Source organism: Portunus trituberculatus, chromosome 47 (genome assembly GCF_017591435.1).
Source record: "Portunus trituberculatus isolate SZX2019 chromosome 47, ASM1759143v1, whole genome shotgun sequence".
In the NCBI taxonomy this organism is placed as follows: domain Eukaryota; kingdom Metazoa; phylum Arthropoda; class Malacostraca; order Decapoda; family Portunidae; genus Portunus; species Portunus trituberculatus.
In genome coordinates, this window is record NC_059301.1 from 23,519,754 (window position 1) to 23,532,524 (window position 12,771).

General features: G+C 43.0%; 1 protein-coding gene across 1 annotated transcript in view; it reads left to right on the plus strand.

Annotated features, from left to right (window-relative positions):
• Nucleotides 1–12,771, plus strand: part of LOC123498045 (steroid hormone receptor ERR1-like) — a 71,146-nt gene that overhangs the window by 42,153 nt on the left and 16,222 nt on the right.

A 12,771-nucleotide genomic window follows, 5' to 3' on the forward strand; every position in this document is an offset into this window, starting at 1 on the left:
TACTACTACTACTACTACTACTACTACTACTAAAAGTAATAATAATAATAATAATAATAATAATAATAACAATAATAAATATTATCGTCTTTATTTATAAGTAGTAGTAGTAGTAGTAGTAGTAGTAGTAGTAGTAGTAGTAATAGTAGTAGTAGTAGTAGTATCATCATTAGCATAATTACAAATATCATCATTATCATCATCATCATTATACTAACCTGACCAATTCTACTGTAACCACCACCGTCACCACCACCATCACCACTGTTCGCGCGGGGAACACCGTCACTACCTACCCGTGAAATTCACTTTCCCGCTGCTATCACCGTTTGCCGATAACCCCGCCATTCATTCCATAAGGAAGGAAGATCTAGGGCGGAGAGGAGCAGGAAGAATATGAGAACTCCAGCAACACACACACACTTACACACACACACACACACACACACACACACACACACACACACACACACACACACACACACACACACACATATTTTTGGCAGTCACGCGTTCTATTCCTTGTACACTTTTTCAATTTTCCTTCATGCCGAGGCCGCGGGAGGGCGGCGCCGCGGCCAGCCGGCAACCTGCAGGTGCCAGCGTCAAGCACCTTCGAGGAAACGCCGCAGGGTTTCTGTCTGCAGCATTGCCTGGCATGAAATGAAGCAACCTGATCTTATTCACCCTCGTATTTATCCTTTCATTCCTGTCTCCCTCCTCACGTGTTAATGTTTCGCTTCAGTGAGACAAATGGCGGACTTCCTTCATTCTTTATGATTTTCAACAGACAATTAAGCTATCAAGGATGACATCAAGTGAAAGTAAATTATTCCACAGTAAAACCAGTACACCTCGGGAGAATACGTCACCCTACACCTGAGGCACGCCGCCCACCGTCACTCATCGTCTCTCTCTCTCTCTCTCTCTCTCTCTCTCTCTCTCTCTCTCTCTCTCTCTCTCTCTCTCTCTCTTTCATATCAGACTGTCTGGTTACGTAGCTTTGTACTAGAACATTCTCTTGCGAAAAGGAATTCATACTTTTAACAATGTAAGTAGATGTGGTTGTGTACTGCGATGTGACGGTAACAGTAAAGTTAGTTAGTGGGGGTGATGGTGGTGACAGTAGTAGTAGTAGTAGTAGTAGTAGTAGTAGTAGTAGTAGTAGTAGTAGTAATGAATTAAGTAGTAGAAATGACGACCAAAAGATTTATTAACTGGAGATCGAAAAGTGTAAATTACTGACACTAAAATGATGATGATGATGATGATGATGACAATAATATAATAATAATAATAATGATAATAATAATAATAATAATAATAATAATAATAATAATAATGATAATAATAATAACAATGATAATGATAGTAATAATAAAAAACAATGATGATCAAACTACTACTACTACTACTACTACTACTACTACTACTACTAAAAGTAATAATAATAATAATAATAATAATAATAATAATAACAATAATAAATATTATCGTCTTTATTTATAAGTAGTAGTAGTAGTAGTAGTAGTAGTAGTAGTAGTAGTAGTAGTAATAGTAGTAGTAGTAGTAGTATCATCATTAGCATAATTACAAATATCATCATTATCATCATCATCATTATACTAACCTGACCAATTCTACTGTAACCACCACCGTCACCACCACCATCACCACTGTTCGCGCGGGGAACACCGTCACTACCTACCCGTGAAATTCACTTTCCCGCTGCTATCACCGTTTGCCGATAACCCCGCCATTCATTCCATAAGGAAGGAAGATCTAGGGCGGAGAGGAGCAGGAAGAATATGAGAACTCCAGCAACACACACACACTTACATAAACACACACACACGCGCACACACACACACACACACACACACACACACACACACACACACACACACACACACACACACACACACACACATATATTTTTGGCAGTCACGCGTTCTATTCCTTGTACACTTTTTCAATTTTCCTTCATGCCGAGGCCGCGGGAGGGCGGCGCCGCGGCCAGCCGGCAACCTGCAGGTGCCAGCGTCAAGCACCTTCGAGGAAACGCCGCAGGGTTTCTGTCTGCAGCATTGCCTGGCATGAAATGAAGCAACCTGATCTTATTCACCCTCGTATTTATCCTTTCATTCCTGTCTCCCTCCTCACGTGTTAATGTTTCGCTTCAGTGAGACAAATGGCGGACTTCCTTCATTCTTTATGATTTTCAACAGACAATTAAGCTATCAAGGATGACATCAAGTGAAAGTAAATTATTCCACAGTAAAACCAGTACACCTCGGGAGAGAATACGTCACCCTACACCTGAGGCACGCCGCCCACCGTCACTCATCGGCCTGTATTTCAGCGCCACCGTGAGGAGCCATAACAGACACCCACGCTTACCTACATTCTCTCTCTCTCTCTCTCTCTCTCTCTCTCTCTCTCTCTCTCTCTCTCTCTCTCTCTCTCTCTCTCTTTCATATCAGACTGTCTGGTTACGTAGCTTTGTACTAGAACATTCTCTTGCGAAAAGGAATTCATACTTTTAACAATGTAAGTAGATGTGGTTGTGTACTGCGATGTGACGGTAACAGTAAAGTTAGTTAGTGGGGGTGATGGTGGTGACAGTAGTAGTAGTAGTAGTAGTAGTAGTAGTAGTAGTAGTAGTAGTAGTAGTAGTAGTGAATATTAAGTAGTAGAAATGACGACCAAAAGATTTATTAACTGGAGATCGAAAAGTGTAAATTACTGACACTAAAATGATGATGATGATGATGATGATGATGACAATAATATAATAATAATAATAATGATAATAATAATAATAATAATAATAATAATAATAATAATAATGATAATAATAATAACAATGATAATGATAGTAATAATAAAAAACAATGATGATCAAACTACTACTACTACTACTACTACTACTAAAAGTAATAATAATAATAATAATAATAATAATAATAATAACAATAATAAATATTATCGTCTTTATTTATAAGTAGTAGTAGTAGTAGTAGTAGTAGTAGTAGTAGTAGTAATAGTAGTAGTAGTAGTAGTATCATCATTAGCATAATTACAAATATCATCATTATCATCATCATCATTATACTAACCTGACCAATTCTACTGTAACCACCACCGTCACCACCACCATCACCACTGTTCGCGCGGGGAACACCGTCACTACCTACCCGTGAAATTCACTTTCCCGCTGCTATCACCGTTTGCCGATAACCCCGCCATTCATTCCATAAGGAAGGAAGATCTAGGGCGGAGAGGAGCAGGAAGAATATGAGAACTCCAGCAACACACACACACTTACATAAACACACACACACGCGCACACACACACACACACACACACACACACACACACACACACACACACACACACATATTTTTGGCAGTCACGCGTTCTATTCCTTGTACACTTTTTCAATTTTCCTTCATGCCGAGGCCGCGGGAGGGCGGCGCCGCGGCCAGCCGGCAACCTGCAGGTGCCAGCGTCAAGCACCTTCGAGGAAACGCCGCAGGGTTTCTGTCTGCAGCATTGCCTGGCATGAAATGAAGCAACCTGATCTTATTCACCCTCGTATTTATCCTTTCATTCCTGTCTCCTCCTCACGTGTTAATGTTTCGCTTCAGTGAGACAAATGGCGGACTTCCTTCATTCTTTATGATTTTCAACAGACAATTAAGCTATCAAGGATGACATCAAGTGAAAGTAAATTATTCCACAGTAAAACCAGTACACCTCGGGAGAGAATACGTCACCCTACACCTGAGGCACGCCGCCCACCGTCACTCATCGGCCTGTATTTCAGCGCCACCGTGAGGAGCCATAACAGACACCCACGCTTACCTACATTCTCTCTCTCTCTCTCTCTCTCTCTCTCTCTCTCTCTCTCTCTCTCTCTCTCTCTCTCTCTCTCTCTCTCTCTCTCTCTCTCTCTCTCTCTCTCTCTCTCTCTCTCTCTCTCTCTCTCTGACTCCCCTGCCTCGTCTTCCGTTTTCCGGATAGCAATCACGGGTAACACAATGTGCATCTGTTTTGGATTCACCGCGACAACCTGATGAGCTTCCGTATCAAAAGGCAACAAAACTGACACGGGATGATATACATGTATTATTATCATATTATGTCCATGATGGCAAATTAATTTATTAACAACCGCTCTAAGCTTGAAATTCTTTATTCTCCGATTCACGTCTTTGTTGGAGAATGTGCAGGACGAGAGATATCTTCACTGAGAATAACAAGCGACGAGTGGGTTGGATAAAAATAATATATCTGGTGGGAGAGGGAGGAGAGGTTGCCGCGATCCATGCCCCGTCAAGCTCTCTACATTGTTTTAGCTCTTCAGTTTTCATTCCTTTCCCATTACATTTTTTTCATTTCTTTTTTACATTTCACTGTTCGTCCTGTCATTTATTTTCTCCTTATCTAATACTTCCTTCTCAACATCCTTTACAGCTTTGATCTCTTCAGGATTTTTCTCTTTACACCATTACTCCTTTACTACCTATGAACAGACACTGCAAAGTGTGAGAAGTGGCGCAGTGCCAGACAGAGGCACTGTTGGCACTGCACGTGATGGCTTGGCGCCACTAGGTTGAGCTGATTTCTTGTGTTGCCATTTTTACTTGAGGTTGTTAGCAAGTTGACCCCCACTAGGCATGACTCAGGTTGGCTGTCCACTCCTGTGGTAGCGATCAGGTGTCATACCTGCAGCTAGGTGAAGCTGCCAGTTTTAAATAAACAATGATTATGAAACAAGATTTTTGCCGCCGCTTATTTGGCACACGCCGATGGAGTTGAATTCAGATGTCTCCAAGTTGGCTGAGGCGATGCTTTGGGTCTGCGCTAACTCCGCCAGCAGACTCACTTCCTGAATGACTGGTAGCTGCAAAAAAGCAACAATTCCAGTCCCTTTCACTCTCAGCCCACATTACACAATGTTTCGTTGTTTTTTGCATGTTAATGAAAACCTCTTTTAGGAAAATAATGTTGTCTTTGGGAATAACGGTAATAACAAGCAACTCATTTCTTTCAGATTGATTGATCGATTGATTAACTTTTTTTTTTTTTTTTTTTTTTTTTTTTTTTTTTTGCATATGTACAACATTTTTTTCTTCCGTCTACAGCAACTGATATTCAAAGGTATTACAACACTCACTGATTGTTTATTTTTTGACAAAATATGACACTTTTTCAAATCGTGATCTAAACAATGAAGGGACCAGCAGTAAAATCAATGAAGTGAATTAATCTAGACCTAACCTAGCATTCGGACGAAAACGCAAATGATATTTCAATCCATCCTTTGTGGTAAAGTCGTCCAATAACGTAATACATTAGGGATGCAGAATGCAGAGCCAGGGAGCCGCCACCATCAATAAATTTTGCACATACTGAATCAAGTTAAGATGTGAAATTCATCACAAACTTTTCATCGACTTCTTAATGTATGTTTATTATGAAGTTCGGATAAAAGTAAAGTTCATTTTTCACCTTGTACCCGTATATTCACTAAAAATTTCAGATGAAAAATAAAGTCCTTGTTATTATCTTACACTTTATAATAAGTGATCCGTCACAAGCTTGCTGTGTCTAAGGGCAAATTAAACCTCATCTCTCACAACCGTGCTATCTATAATGAAAACAAGGTATTCTTTTTGAGAACTCGCGTGAAGTGGCCGTGAAGATACCCAAGACTTCTCCCGCGTCAACACTCACTTTGCTTTGGGTGTTTACGCGTTCCCTTCCCCAGTTGTGCGAGCACTACACCTCCCATAGTGGTGGTTAAGTCACTAAACAGACTGACCTTGGCTCGCATCCTTTGCTGCCCAGCCAATATACGTATAGCAGTGTTTCAAGTAGATGTGGCTCGACCTTGGGACTTGACGTTGAGAGATGTAAGCCAACAAGAGAGAATAATTAAAGCAGCCATTAGTCAGCCATCGCCTTTGAGTTTACTTTAACGATAGTACGAAAGAAGAAAAAATCCATACTTCAAACCCTGATTCTCGTCCATAGCAACACGCAGCGACACGATGAACTACAAAAGAAACAACTGCAAGTGAACGTGATCATGGTATAAGAAATATATTGATAGTCAGGCAGTCAGGGCAAAAGGAAGCAATGCTGGAACTGTTCAAGATAAATCAGCCTTTCAAAAGAGTGTTTTCGAAAAGAATTAGGAATCAGTACAAAGGGAAAGCACGCAACTTACAAAACTAAGATGCGTTCTCGCCGCCAGCTGCTCAAGATAGGTTCGAATGTTCATTGGATGAGGGGGTGTGCCAAAAACACGCCCGAGCCACGGTGTACAGACTTGAACAGCTGACTCTAGTAAACAAAACAGAGAAAAACAAAAACACCTAGGAGAATCAACGGTGAATGAGTTTTTTTTTCAGCATGGCTATACCAACATACGTTTTATAAGCACTGACAAAGCGGCAAATGAATCAGTAACAGTAATTTTAGAACAGCCAGATGCGTGAGTGTTTGTCGTAACGCCATTAAACACGAAGAAGCAAGCATTACCCAACCCAGTTTTGCTGAGGCTTCACACACACACACACACACACACACACACACACACTCAGTAGCTCAGGTAGCTCAGTGGTTAAAGCGCTGGCTTCACAAACCAGATGACCGGGGTTCGATTCCCCGGCCGGGTGGAGATATTTGGGTGTGTCTCCTTTCACGTGTAGCCCCTGTTCACCTAGCAGTGAGTAGGTACGGGTAAATCGAGGAGTTGTGACCTTGTTGTCCCGATGTGTGGTGTGTGCTTGGTCTCAGACCTATCCCAAGATCGGAAATAATGAGCTCTGAGCTCGTTCTGTAGGGTAACGTCTGGCTGTCTCGTCAGAGACTGCAGCAGATCAAACAAACAGTGAATTACACACACACACACACACAGAGAGAGAGAGAGAGAGAGAGAGAGAGAGAGAGAGAGAGAGAGAGAGAGAGAGAGAGAGAGAGAGAGAGAGACAGATAGACAAACAGATAGTTAAGCTTGATGGTTCAGCGGCTCGAGCTTAGTCTTAAGATATGGACCGTCAGAAATAGATTTGTTAGACGCACTCCATCCTGCTTCACCAAGTGACCACTAAAAACACGTCTTATTTAAATGCCTGGCTGACGACTAATTCAACACGAAGTTTTCCCATCGAAGAATTAGTACTTCACGTCAGGGAATACTATAATCGAAATTAGGTGAAGGTGACGTTGTACGCAGTGTTGGCTCATGTACGCACAATCAACATATTCAATGTCCACGTGTGACAGTTGTAACCAATAAACATTAAGTACCGACACCTAGGTCTCACATTCATACCACGGAAGAAAAATTGGCAAACACAAACACGGCAACTGCCAGAAGGGTGAACAGTATTGGAGCAACAACCGACATGGAATAACACCAGTCATGCATTGTTGTTAAAAGAAATAACAAAACAGTGTGAAAATAAAAATGCTGCGCGTTACTAGGATGAAATAGAATAGCTTGTCTAAATATCAAGGCTATGATACTATACATGCTATTTCTACCATAACTTCATTTCACGCCAAATATATGTGAGTTGGTTAGTGTGTGGAACCTGCCTGGTGGGTGGCATTGGGGAAAGTGCGACAAAGACAGAGAGAACATAAGAAAATAAGGAAAAACTGCAAGAGACTGTCAGGTGTACATGTGGCAGTTCTTGTACGAAACACCCCAACCTATTTCCACCTATCATGCCCATGTATGAATTTGTTTAATGTTCTTTTAAACGTCCCCAATGACAGAGAGAGAGAGAGAGAGAGAGAGAGAGAGAGAGAGAGAGAGAGAGACGCCACACGTTTCGTCACATAAGGAAGGCACGGTAACATAGTTCATCGGGCAGCCTTCAGCTCGTCGTCACTCCCTTTATTCTCAGAACCATTTGGCGCCGCAATACCCAGCAGACTGACATGCCTCTCCACCACGCCTGGCATCTCCCTGCACCCTCTGAACCCGGGCGGCCGTGGGAGAGGAGTGAGATCACTGTCTTCGTTCCTCACCGCTTGACAAAAGATGGTAAAGAAGAGTAAAAAAAGCGAAGCGAAAATATAAAATTGAATCAGGAACTATAGGAAAGGACACACGCGTTTTATTTGTTGAGGGAGAAGGACGCTGGCAGTGTGGGTTTGTGTGATCGTGAAAAAAAGGGGAAAATGAAGGTCAATAAAAAAATAAATAAAAACAGATGGTAGAGAAAGATAAATTAAATGGAAATTAAAAGAAAAGTCAAGTTGCCATTGGAAGAGGAGGACACTTTGTTGTGTGTGTGTGTGTGTGTGTGTGTGTGTGTGTGTGTGTGTGTGTGTGTGTGTGTGTGTGTGTGTGTGTGTGTGTGTGTGTGTGTGTGTGTTGGCGCGCGCGCGTGTGTGTAAGGTAAAGACAATAGAGAAAAAGGAGCAAGGTTTCTTCCCAATGCCCTTCTTTACCCCTCTATCCCTCACTTTCTCTATTCCCTCTGTCCATCTTCTCTGTTCCTCCTTTTCTACCTTCTCCATTAATCTTCCCTCACCAGACTGACTCAGTCTCCAGCAGCATTTTGAGGAGACCCCCGAGCTGCTGATGGGTTTAAAGCTCGCATTGGTAGGGAGACGAACCTCCTAATTCAGTGGTGTTTAAAATATTCTCCACTTTACGAGGAGCACTTTTGGGGGACAATTTACAACCCCGGCGAGTTTTATTCCCGATAATAGCAGCTGCACTCGACCTGGTAAGGAATTTATAGCGACCTTCTCATCATTAGTTCGCAAAGTAAATCCTTATCAACGATCGTGTTAGCTTTATTTTATTTTTCATCTTTTTATATAGCTTCTGTTTTTTATTCAGCTGTAAATGTTTATGGCAACAGAGAGAGAGAGAGAGAGAGAGAGAGAGATCCCACCCACCCACACCTACTGGTCTCATTGATCTATTTTGTGGTGTCGCTACAGCTGGCCACCGCTACTACCACCTCCACCTGGCTCATCTGAATAAAGCACAACTTTGGCAGCCTTACTACTCTCTCTCTCTCTCTCTCTCTCTCTCTCTCTCTCTCTCTCTCTCTCTCCCAAGCACGGACAGGCCTCATAAGGAAGGTGGAAGGACGAAACGCGCGGCTCGTGGCTCGGGGCTCGGGGCTTGACACTGAATGCGGCGCTTGTCATCATTTTTTCATGTGTTATCTTTGGATCCTTGTTCCCAGAAGCACATCAACGCACCTGACACCTTCCCTCCACCACCACCGCGAGTGTTGCTGATGGTATTTTCGTGGTGGTGGTGGTGGTGGTGGTGGTGGTGATAGTAATAGTAGTTGTAGGAGGAGGAGGAGGAGGAGGAAAATTCTGACTGCTTTGCGTGTACGTTTTGCATGTGAGGGGAGGATAATAAGCAGAATGCACGGAGAAAATGAGAGGTGAGGAGAGGGAGAGGGAGAGGGAGAGAGGGTGCAGGAACTCAGGCGAGAAACACCTCGTCTAGATGTCAGAGAATCAAACTTGTCTAAATAATTTGCTTGCCAGACCTTGTCGTGGCTACCTAGACGACACAAGCAAACAACTGTCAGCTACGTTATTTGCACAGCAGAGTACGACAAAATGACTGCTGATATAGATCCTCAGACGGCTTCGCGCACCCCAGGGATGGTAGCCGTGCCTGGCAGAGGGCCACCGTGCAGAGGGAGAGTTGCCGGGAAGCGGATTGTACTGGTGGCGGAAACGGTTCAAAGCTGTAATCACCCCTTCACAATTCTTCACCTCAGACACGCCACTTTAAGGTGTTATAGCGAGTAGCATCATCATATCAGTCACAACTGTAAGATGAGCGCAAAGACGCGAAGACATACGCCACGTCACTGCCTTTAACCCCTTCCGTACCAAGGCGCATTTTCATATTCATTCTGCTTACCATTTAGTGACTTCATACAGCTTCAGAAACTTATGTGGAAATTAAAATAATGAAGACTTTCCATCAATCTTCTGACCTCCATAGACTCTTTCTAATGTAAATGAAATCGTCTAATAATGAGCAAAACTTATAGTAAAAATGTGTCCGAGTACTGAAGAAGTTATGATAGGTGCTCTTTCTTGTCCTTTCCTCCGCTGCAAGGACATCAAACCATCCTACTGGAATTAGTATTTAGTTTTTCATTTTGTTCGCAGAAAAAATAAATAAAAAAGAAAAGAACATCGGCATATGTGTTTTATGTCTACTCGAGAGCCGTTCATGGCAAAATTATTGTGAACTCGCTGACGGTAATGTGTGTGTGTGTGTGTGTGTGTGTGTGTGTGTGTGTGTGTGTGTGTGTGTGTGTGTGTGTGTGTGTGTGTGTGTGTAATTCACCTCGGTCGTCTGCTGGTCACCCAGCCAGTCTTCCCCATTACGGAGCGAGCTCAGAGCTCATAGACCGATCTTCGGGTAGGACTGAGACCACATCAACACACTCTACACACCGGGAAAGCGAGGCCACAACCCCTCGAGTTACATCCCGTACCTATTTACTGCTAGGTGAACAGGGGCCACACATTGAAAGGCTTGCCCATTTGCCTCGCCGCTTACCGGGACTCGAACCTGGTCCTCTCGATTGTGAGTCAAGCGTGCTAACCACTACACTACGCAGTGTGTGTGTGTGTGTGTGTGTGTGTGTGTGTGTGTGTGTGTGTGTGTGTGTTCCGTAGGTGGCTGTACCTTCTAGGAAAAGGAAATACGCCTTCAGTTTCCTACCGTCACTGGCACAACCTAGTACACTGCTTTCGGTGCATTCTCCTAAAAGCCAATAAAAGCTTGTTGGTACTCGGCCGGCGTGCTCAAGTGACGGAGAAAATGGTTTGCAGTCACAGGCGCATGAACTAACTTTGTGTTGGTGGTGGTGGTGGTGCACCCGGTGGTGGTAAGAGGGAGGATCCTGTCCCCGGCATACTTCCCATATCTCAGAACAGTAGGCGCCTCCTCACACAGAATATGACGCGTCTTTGGGCCATATTTTGATATCCTTTTTTTCCGCATCTCCTCTGTTCTCGATAGCCTCTACTTCAAGTGTATTTATGGTTTAGTAAAAGATTACCAAGATTTCACATTCTAACAGGAAAAACACACTTGGGAACCCGGCTAATCATCTATGTGGCCTTGAAAATGGTGATAAGAGCAAAGGGTTCTGAATATGGGTCTTTGCTTCAATACTGAACTAAAAATCAGTTCAAGTAAAATAACTACTCAATTTCAAAAGATGGTATGATCCAGGAACAAGAATTCCACTCGTCACATTAGGAAAAGCTAAGCACGTTCCAGCCAACTTCCTTTCCAGGTCACGGCAAAAGATACAGATTGGGACTGCCTTTCCTACAAATACCACGACGCGGGAATGATCGAAGACGACACCTTCTTGTTTGGGAAGGCTGAGGAGGCAATCCATCAGCCGCCCCGCTTGCCTGGTGTGAGGTATCGTCCCTCCGAATTTGGTTGAGATTGGCTAAATAAGACTCGGGAGAAACTTTACCCTCTCCTCACCGCCTCGTCCTGCCAGCCACGAAAACAGATGGGTGCCTTTTTCTTGCTTGTCTATCTGTCTCACGCCACCCCGCGAGAAGTCACAGTGTTGCATCTTTTCGATCTTGACTAATCCACTCGCCGTTTAGCTTAATTTCTCACAAGTCTTACGTGCACACCTTCATGTTGTTTGAGCTTCACTTTCTTTTTTCTCTAATAATACCTCAGCAAAGCCTCACAAGAAGTCATGGTGCAGTAAATCACTGCAGTGTACATACCTGAGCACACGCTATCTGGAGCCAAAACTGTCCATTCTTAGACACGTGTGATTATTTCTTTTGAACACTGCCTTGTTTCGCAGAGAGAGAGAGAGAGAGAGAGAGAGAGAGAGAGAGAGAGAGAGAGAGAGAGAGAGAGAGAGAGAGAGAGAACAACGGTAGTTGATGCACCTCTGACATTTTCTCTCACCTCCATGAGTACATATCTCTGGGCTCAGACAAGATAATACCCTCGCAAATTTCACGTTCATGGAGAATGATGGTACGAGGTTGCACGAGGAGGAGGAAGCGGGACAGGGCAAGTGGAGATGAGGAGCTATGGAGGTGCAGAGGATAGTGGCGGTGCGTGTGCCGAACGATAGTATCAACAAGACGATACGATGGAGAGATGAAAATAAAAGATGAAAAGAAATAAAGTAAATAGATGAAAAGACAGTTGCCAACATTAGTGGTGCAATGATAGAGAGGAGTGCTGAAAAATAAGGAAAGACGAAAATATGATAAAGAAATGTCAAAAAGGGTAAAAAAAAAAAAAAAAAAAAAAAACGTAGGAGGTTGTACAGCCACGTGCGAAGTTTACGTGAGGTGACAAAAAGGTTAAAAGGCGAAGGAAGAGAATGTGGAATTGAAGGAGGAAGACATGAAGAGGCTCTGAAGGGCAAGAGAAAAGAGGGAAGGTTTCGCCAGAAAAGAGTACTATATAACGAAGACAATATACGCCCCTCATCCTGGTCATATTATTGCCTTCTTACGTCCCCCTTAAGACAAATATTTGAAACCTGAACTGTATGAAGAACAAAGTAAAGGGAAATCAGAAAGACCAATGAACAACTGAGAAAATAGGAACGTAAAACAATGCAAAGGAAGGTGTAGGTAATGTGGAAACTGGGTATTGTGAAAGTGAACACAAAATGAGTAACAAGCAGAGGAAATGAAGCTTGACGAGCTAAAAATAAAGATCAACAAAGTAGGACTGGATAATG